We start from the raw sequence: 7665 nt of genomic DNA, 5'->3' as shown, positions 1-7665 counted from the left end.
CTTAAAGTGTTACTTTTTTAAATCATACACTCATTGGGGGCTGAGCCCCCCTAAAATGAAAATCCTAGTATCGCCCCTGCTGGTCACGTAATGTATACTTTTATTGTGTGTGCGGTTAGGATTGCCTCAGCTCCTCTTCACAGCAAATATCAATTGAATATTGTTTTATGTTCAAATTATTAACGTTTAATCTATTTAAAACTTTTTAGGTAATTCATTTTAAATGTATTTTTGTTCTTTTGTTGCACACAAGTATGGTAATGAAGTATGTGTATTTTATTATAAGTATACAACCTCTGGAATTAAATGCGTCTATGGAAGAACCATCTACATCTGGAGTTTACATGCCGGTGATTAAACCGCTGATCCTTCAAATGCAGCTAAAGCCACAAGCGAGAGTCATGGTATGTTTTTGTTTTTTAAAGTTTTGAAGTAGAACTGATAAACACAACACATTTTTGAGATGTAGGCTAGCACTGAAGTAGTGGAGTACACAACTAGCTTGAACTGAAAGTGTTGACATGTTGGTTCTATGCGTTTTGCAGATTGGAAAATTGAACCAGATAAAAATAAAGCAGCATCCTTATACACTAAGGAAATAATTCGCCAACATGAGACTGGAAAATCCCTCTTGATGACCATGGATGTGAGAATGGACAAGGAAGATCAAGACCGAGAACTTGTTGCATTCTACAAACAAAACGGCATAGAATGGGCATGCCCTGTGAAGTGCAAACTCCAAGGTGGTATTAAACAAGTAAAAATGCATTTATTCAGTGGCATTCTTAGCTGGTTTTATTGGCCATTTTCTTTTCTTTTTGGACTGTTGATTTTAATCTGTTACATTCAGGGGATGCTGCCATTGGTGAAGGTGTGACTAGACACTTCTTTTCAACTGTTATACAGAGGCTTCAGCATGGTTTCAATTTTAACATGGGTATGTTAACTATTTTTATGGAACATTGACTGCCATTTTGTTTCATCTTTGAATACACAATGTTAATTTAAGCCCATTATTTTAAACCAGGAAATACTGCAAGGACCTGTCTCTTTGAAGGTGAACCAGGCCATCTTGTTCCATCATCTTCACAATTTCTCATAGAGAGTGATCTGTTCCAAGTTGCAGGACGCATGATTGGACATGCATTCCTACATGGTGGACCTCGCCTGGCTGGAGTCAGCCAAGCAATGGCCCATGTACTTCTAGGTGGTTCAGCTGAAACTGCTACAGTGCAAATCGAAGACTGTCCTGACCATGATATTCGTGAAACCATAAAACTAGTAAGTACATTGGTAGTATAATCAGTAATTTAAACAATTCATAATTGTTGCATTATTTATTTTTCTTGATTTATACTATTCTACGTGGAGCTTGATGGAGAGGCAGAACTCAGTAGTGAAGAATATCAAGCTGTCCTTGACCTGAGTCTTGCTTAGGATCTTCCTGGCCCAACCAAAGAAAACCGGAAGTGGCTTTTTGAGCGCCTATTATCACATGCGGTATTGTTCTTTTATTGTCTGAGCTTTAAGTTTTAGCATTGCTGTACTTGTAGCATTATTCATTCTTTTCACGTAACCTAATAATCTAAAATATGCAATACTATAGGTCATTGGAAGGAGATTACGGCAGTTGAAACAAATACGTAAAGGACTTAAAGAAACCAGAGTGTGGCCACTGTTGAGTGAAAGGAAAGGTGTGGAATTCTTTCTGGGGGAAAATGAAAATTCACTCACCCCATCGGTAAATGTAATTGTTATAAGGTGGTGTGTGTGTGTGTGTATATATTATTATACATATGTACAGATGAAACTCAATTTGAATATCGTGCAAAGGTTAATTTCATTAATTCAATTTAAAAGGTGAAACTAATTATATACTCATTACATGCAATTTCTCGAGTTTCACCTGTGTGTGTATATATATATATATATACACATAACATCTCAAGAAACTGTGTGTGTGTGTGTGTGTATATATATTTTAAAAAGTGCAGACCTGTTGCAACAGAAATATTTTATTGTTTCCAGATGCTGCTACAATGTATCTGCTGGCCCTCGGAGAGCAGGGTGAATGATGACGACGACGATGACGAAGATTGTTTGCTAGAAGATAGATGTCGCATCTCATGGTATTTGCGTCACTTCATTGAGACGGGTATAAATGTTTTTTTTTTATATATATATATATATATATATATATATATATATATATATATAAATGAGTTTTTATAATTTGTGTAAAATAAAGCCTGTGGTAAACTACTTGATGAAACTTTTTTGTTGGGTTTGGAATGACATTTTGGTGAGTATTTAATTGTTGATTTTGTTTTATTTAGCATCCAGCTCAGACCTTAAAAGCTTGGTGAAGTTTTGGCTTGGATGGGAAGTGCCAGAAGGAAAGATGGTAGTGGAAGTGGTTAACTCTGAGATGCCGAGGTCCTCCACTTGTTTCAATGTGCTATGCCTCCCAGGTGCATTGGCACTTCAGAATATGGTTTTGGCCTTGTTTAGATCTGTGAAATCCAAACCTGTAATAGTAACACCAGATCTATAAATTAGATTACATTACCAAAGTTTGTCCTGTTTTTTGGACATTGATGAAGTTAAAGTAATACGTTCATGTATTATTGCCGTTCTATTTTGGAGAAGGGAAAACCCTTGCAAAAGTTAACACACCTGCTCTAAAGCAATCCATCGTTCTATGTATTCAAAAATACACGTTATCTTATGGTTTAATTATCCACCAAATTCAAATTGTTTCAGCAGTTAAACTAATACGTTCATGTATTATTGCAGTTTTATGTTGGAAAAGGGCAAAAAAAACAACAACAACAACAGGTTACAACATACCTGCTCGAAAGCAATTTAGCAATCCATACTTCTATGTGTTCAAAAATACACATGTTATCTTATGATTTAATTATCCACCAAATAAATTCAAATTGTTTCAGCAGTTAATGTGTCATTACTCAAGTGCTTGGCAAAACTGCACTGCAGCCATGTAAATGTCTATCCCATAGGATTGTGATGGTGACCTAGGATCCACGGTGTCCTTCAGTGCAGTAAGTTGCTCAAATGTAAGTGGACATTGTACAGTAGGAACGTTAACACCAACACTTTCATCAGGAGGCAGCCCACTGCTTTCCCAATCGATCTCGGCAATGTTCATTTCCTGGGTATACAAAAGACATCATTATATATAAAATTATATATATAAAAAAAAAAAAAAAGAAATTTCATATGTATATATATATATATATATATATATATATATATATATATATATATATATATATATATATATATATGAGTTCAGATGCAAAAGATGATCCTTTTGATAAAGCTTGTATATTTAAGTTCAGTAATTTGCATTGCCATTTAAGTGAAATTACTGAACATAAATATACAAGCTGGATCAAAATGATCATTCTAGAAGAAAACTTGTATCTGAACTCTTCATATATATTTTAAAATGCATCTATAAATGGTATACATTCTCAGTTCCTATAATAGTTCCAAATATTACATTTGCATGATTACTGGAATGCTAATTACCGGTAGGGGTTTAAATGCCACTGAATTAATATTTGAATTCTCATGACCCCTGTAATTTTTCTAAAAAATAAAATAAAATAAGTTAAACATGTCTTTACATTTGCATAAATGCCTCTCCGTTTGGGGGATCATCAACTTGATAGTGAATTTGACCCAATTCCCAGAGCTGGTTTGGAGACATGTTATGTTCTGTTCTCAAAGGGTGATTATCCCACCCATCTCTGAAAAAGTTTAGATCATCTTGCAGCCTTGGCAGGAATGTGTAGTGGCAACAGAAGAGATGTGTTTGGTCTGCAATATTAAGGTAGTTGTCCTCCTCAAGATAGTATAGCACATCATAGTACACACTGGTCACTGCAGTCCACACATCTCTCCACAGTCTCTCTATTCTATAACAAAGCATTACAAGAAAACTCATAAGCAATTAGGTGGTCCAAACCAACACTTGAAGTATAAAGCACAGAGTTACATAGTGGAAATATCTCTGCCACATAGTACTTTCTTTAAATACCTTTGGTTGTGGACACTTTTTCCTGAAATGAAACTGCTTCTTCCTGTGCCACGAATTGTGAACATTAAACGTGCAATGTCCACATTCTCAACTCCATGGTCCACTCTGACCCTATAATGTTACAAAGTTGGTCAAGGCAATGTTTTAATACTTAACCCAGTCCTCATTTCCAAAGGTTAATTTAATGTTCCTGGTGAAAATGATGCATAAAAACAATGAATAGTTGTTGTTAAATGTGTGCATTGGACAACATTTCACATTAACATGACTACACCATACTTCTGTAAGGAATAATTGACGACAGGCTGTTGAATTATTAGAAAAATAATGCACACCAGAGGTGTAACGGCCACTCCGCTTCGTGACTGCATTACCACTTTGAGTGTGCATTATTTTGCTAATAATGCAACTGCCTGATGTCAATTATTCAGCTTATACAATAGTTACCACACCTTGAAACACTGTTCATATAATGCATTTCAAGACGTTTGTAAAGTTTTTGTATGTAGGACTAATTTCTTTCGCATCTAATCCCATGCCCCCGTTGCTAATTCCAAAATGTCATTTTAGAGTTACTGTAGTAACGGAGGTTTGAGCCACTGATAGCAGACTAATGCTGGGACACACTTAACGACTAGATGACACATTCTCTGACTGTTTCCATTACCAACTGCAGAAGATTTTAAACACAGACTGAACGCGCTGAACACTCGTTTGGGCATGATCAGTCATAAGTATCAAATTACATTCATAACCGGCCTTACAGTAAGTGTGTCCCAGGCTTTATGCAGTTAATTAATGCAGTTATTAGAGTACAAGAGAGATGTTGCAATGAGACAGAAATAGTATTATTTATAGTATTATTATTTATTCATTTTAATAAGTTTATTCTTTTTTCTATCTTTTTTTCTATTATTGACAGGTGACAGTAAACTAGACTTGAAACACAAAACCCTTTTAACAAGTAGGCCTGTTAATATTTTTTGATTTTTTTTAATTACCTGTATTAAAAACCTGTGCTGCAGGAATATCCATTTAATTAGCCTATATTCAGTTAAATTTTCTATTGTTTACAGATAGGACTATATACTTTATTTACTTTAAATGCATGTTTCCATTGATTGTGAAGCTAGGCATTGAAAATTGCAGATCAATCGTATGGGAGCATGCATGGTTTTTCTTGTTATGAATTGTATCCTATTTTCCGTTATTACAGTTAACTACGCAAAGTGATATGTAACTATAACGCATTCAAGATCTGCCTGTAAATACTTTAGCCGTGCGTTTCCCTGAAAATAATTGAGCGTTCGTCAACCAATCAGATTCAAGCATTCAACAGCCCTGTAGTATAAACTATATTAACTTATTTATGTGCTATTAGGGTTGTGGGGGACCCCAAATGATGTTAAAGGAGTGACACCACAACACATCCACGATGGATAACAGATGCAAATATACACATGCTTGTTCAGGTTTCACTGTAATGTCAATTGCAACAAAAATCAATCATAGCGATAGTTCTGGAAGATCACGTTAGTCAAGCTCGAATCAGTGACTCTTAGCTGATCCTCTATAGCAGGGATAGGCAACTCCAGTCCTGCAGAGTTAACCTTCAGCCAGTGGCCCTCCAGGACCGAAGTTGCCTATCCCTGCTCTATAGGAATACGACGCAGATCACTATATAAATATTTAAGCGCCTTCAGTATAATCAGCAGCTATTTGTTTTATGTTACTCTCAAAAAATAACTAAATTAGCATTGTAATGTTATATGTATTCAAATGTTTTTTTTTTCTTAAATGCATTACCACTTAAATGGTGACGAGGAGGGGACATGTTTGGTTTCTCAGAATGGGCCTTTTCTTTGTAATTTGTTTTATATTATTATTCTAAATGCGACTAACATTTGATATGTTTGGGGAATTTGGCTATTAGCAATTTTAAATATATTCTGCTGAAATTACTTGAAAAAAAACAAACAAAAAAAAACATTTGTTCTTTTTGATGAACTTGTTTCAAAGGTCAGAGTCAGTAAAACTTCCCACAACTAATTGCTATGAGACCCTCTCAGCCGTGCAATAAAGCATATTCAAAGGCATTGCCTGAAGTCTCTCGGAGTTGTCTGCTGTGCAGCAGTTTAATGGGACACTAAAGACCTTAAAGCTGCAGTAGGGAACTTTTGTAAAAATATATTTTTTACATATTTGTTAAACCTGTCATTATGTCCTGACAGTAGAATATGAGACAGATAATCTGTGAAAAAATCAAGCTCCTCTGGCTCCTCCCAGTGGTCCTATTGTCATTTGCAGAAACTCCATCGCTCCCAGTAAGAAAACGACCAATCAGAGCTGCGCTCCGTAACTTTGTTTGTGTTCAAAATGTAGAAAAAAAATATATAATAAGCGAGTAAACCATAAATCCATTTTCCAAACCGTGTTTTTAGCTTGTCCTGAATCACTAGGGTACATCTATAATAAGTGTTTATATTCTGACTATTATAGATTACTTCGGGGGTACCGCGGCGGAGTAACCCAGTACCTTTGTGATTCTTCATAGACATAAACAGAGAGAAGTAGTTCCGGCTACGATGTTCTTCCGCAAGACGCAAGCAGTTCTGTTTATTAACCGCTAGAGCGTCAAAAGTTCCCAACCGCAGCTTTAACCCCAGGAAATAGTTTTCATAAGGTGCGAGACATCTTCTGACTCTGCAGTGTCAATTGGTCGTGCACTAGAGGACAAACAGTGTTATTTATTAAATGCCCCCCCCCCCCATTTAATTTAAAGGGATAGTTCACCCAAAGCTGAAAATTCTGTCATCATTTACTCACCCTTGAGTTGTTCCAAACCTGTACAAAATCATTTGTTCTGCTGAACACAAAAGATTATATTTTGAATGTTTGTAACTAATAACGTTTGGGGCACCATTGACTTTCGTAGTATTTTGTACATAGTAGTACAAAAATAATATGGAAGTGAATGGTGCAAGATGACTGTTTGGTTACCAATATTTTTAGAAATATCTTCTTTTGTGTTCAGCAGAACAAAGGAATTTATACAGGTTATGTGCATACTAGTGGGGAAATTTAAACCACAATACCCCACGATGAATGTAGTTAACATATGTATAAAAAAAAAAATCTTTATTACTCTGTACCACAACTTACCTGAGAGGGAAGCCATATCTTTCCACAGCCTCTTGGAAGAAGGTCAGTGCAGTTAATGCAGTATTGTTTGTCAAGGTACATTATCTGTAAAATTTGAAAGTGTTGTTAGTTCGGTTTATCTGATACCCTGTACATAATTCCAATGTCACTTTACACGGTACAAAAGAAGAAAAACAATCACCTTTCGCGAAAAGCCGTCCACACCTCCAAACAAGACAATGTTATACCTAAAACCACAGGCGTTAGACCAGGATTCTCAACTCTGGCTCTTGAGTTCCACTTCCTGCAGAGTTTAGCTCCAGCCTTGATTAGACTCACTTGCCTATAACTTTCTAGTAATCCTGAAGACATTGATTAGCTTGTGTGGAATATTTTAATTAATAAGATTTTAATCAATCAAATATAATCAATGTGAATCTAGCCATTTTTGTTGCTAG

The 7665-nt window shown here is 35.6% G+C and overlaps 2 long non-coding RNA genes across 2 annotated transcripts; one reads left to right on the top strand and one right to left on the bottom strand.

Moving 5' to 3' along the window:
* Nucleotides 1–799: 799 nt before the first annotated feature.
* Nucleotides 800–1735, top strand: LOC127956119 (uncharacterized). The gene is made up of 4 exons (XR_008153485.1): nucleotides 800–937; nucleotides 1028–1281; nucleotides 1372–1500; nucleotides 1607–1735. It is a non-coding gene; the product is annotated as an uncharacterized LOC127956119 (long non-coding RNA).
* Nucleotides 1736–3672: 1937 nt separating this feature from the next.
* Nucleotides 3673–7299, bottom strand: LOC127956128 (uncharacterized). Its single transcript, XR_008153494.1, has 3 exons — nucleotides 7229–7299; nucleotides 4067–4177; nucleotides 3673–3944 (listed from the first exon to the last, which is right to left on the bottom strand). It is a non-coding gene; the product is annotated as an uncharacterized LOC127956128 (long non-coding RNA).
* Between the last annotated feature and the right edge of the window lie 366 nt (nucleotides 7300–7665).

This window comes from Carassius gibelio, chromosome B4 (assembly GCF_023724105.1).
Source record: "Carassius gibelio isolate Cgi1373 ecotype wild population from Czech Republic chromosome B4, carGib1.2-hapl.c, whole genome shotgun sequence".
Taxonomy (NCBI): domain Eukaryota; kingdom Metazoa; phylum Chordata; class Actinopteri; order Cypriniformes; family Cyprinidae; genus Carassius; species Carassius gibelio.
This window is presented reverse-complemented; position numbering and strand designations above follow the sequence as displayed.